At 29.2% G+C, this 1,531-nt stretch overlaps 1 pseudogene; it reads left to right on the top strand.

The window, feature by feature from the left end:
• The first annotated feature begins 786 nt into the window (after positions 1-786).
• Positions 787-1,283, top strand: LOC113550278 (annotated as a pseudogene).
• The last annotated feature ends 248 nt before the right edge of the window (positions 1,284-1,531 follow it).

Here is a 1,531-nt window from a genome sequence, read left to right as displayed (position 1 = left end):
CTAAATTTGAAATTTGCTTGGCACCAGGTTAAGCATAAAAATTAAAACAAATTGGGGGGGGCTGTAGAAACGTTTCTACAACGCCCCTTCAACCAAATTTTGAATTTTAAGTTCTTTTTTTAACGCCAATATTTAGCGCGCAATTAGCGTGAATTGGCGTGACCTATTTCGAAACCCTACATTCAAAACCCAAAATACCATTTGCTCTGCCCCTTTAAAGCCATTTCCCCAGCTCCCCTCAACCGAAAAATTCCTTTTCGCATTTTTTTTTAACGCCAATATTTAACGCGCAGTTGGCGTGAATTGGCGTGACCTATTTCGAAACCTCACGTTCAAAACCCAAAACACTTAGGGCGTTACCACTTTTTTGCCATTTTCCTAGCCCACCCTCCCCAAACATACGAACTAATTTTCGAAAAATATAAATTATAATACATATATGTGTACCTAAAGTAGAAACCGTTTCTAATGACACCGGTTGTAGTGACATATTGGGTATAATGACCTTAGATTAAATCTCCTGGCAAAACTACTATGAATCTACGATATTGTACCTATGTACCTACTAACTTGTATTGATTATTATGATGTTTGTATGATGATTAGGGGCTAGGGTTCAGATTTATATGTAAATACATATTTTTATTTTTTAATGTGACTTGATAAATAAATTAATTAATTAATTTTATTTATTTATTTATTTATTTATTTTATTTTACATATTTTTACATATTTTGTCATAAGTACATGTTTTTACATAACATATAAAATTTTACATAACACTTGTGTGTTAAACATAATATTACAGTAGAGTTGGAAGAGATAACTTTTGATAATTTAAAAGGTACTTACATTATACTATTATAGTGATTCATTATGTATCTCATGTTATGATGACTATTAATTTTTTTCATAATTCATAGAATTTGAAACATGGAAGCAAAAAATAGAACAACAAACAGTTTTAATGTATGTATTAGATACTGGAACAAAGAAAATGTTTGATGGAGTTCTTAAACAATATTATTTTTGTAATCGCTCATTAAGCTATCGAAAATCAGGAAACGATTTAAGATTGATGAAGTCGATGGGAAGTAATAAAATCGGTAAAACTTGTCCATCAAAACTAGAAACAACAATAATATCAGGAACTAATGGAGTTTGATTCAGTCCAAGTCAAGTATTGGAAAACACACTGTGGACATGCTCAAGAAATTGGACGATTAAAAATTGATAAAGGGAACAAAGCAATGATTGCAGGTTCTTTATTTATATACATATAAATCTTAAATAATAAAACTAATTTAACTAAGGCATAATTCTGGTATAGCTGCAAAGCAATAATTTAAATCAGAATTTATTGGTTAGACTTAGTTTCAATGTATTATAACAATTTGATATATGTAATTTTTATGGTTTATGACTATCAAAAACCTATATATGCTGTATGGTGAAATATTCACTAATTCTATACTTTGTGCGAAAATTAAATGTTTTATTTGTTTTGATAATTGTAATCCTTAATGAATTA

This window comes from Rhopalosiphum maidis, chromosome 1, assembly GCF_003676215.2.
Source record: "Rhopalosiphum maidis isolate BTI-1 chromosome 1, ASM367621v3, whole genome shotgun sequence".
NCBI classification, from domain to species: Eukaryota; Metazoa; Arthropoda; class Insecta; order Hemiptera; family Aphididae; genus Rhopalosiphum; species Rhopalosiphum maidis.
Note: the sequence above shows the minus strand (reverse complement) of the source record. Positions and strands in the feature narration are given on the sequence as shown.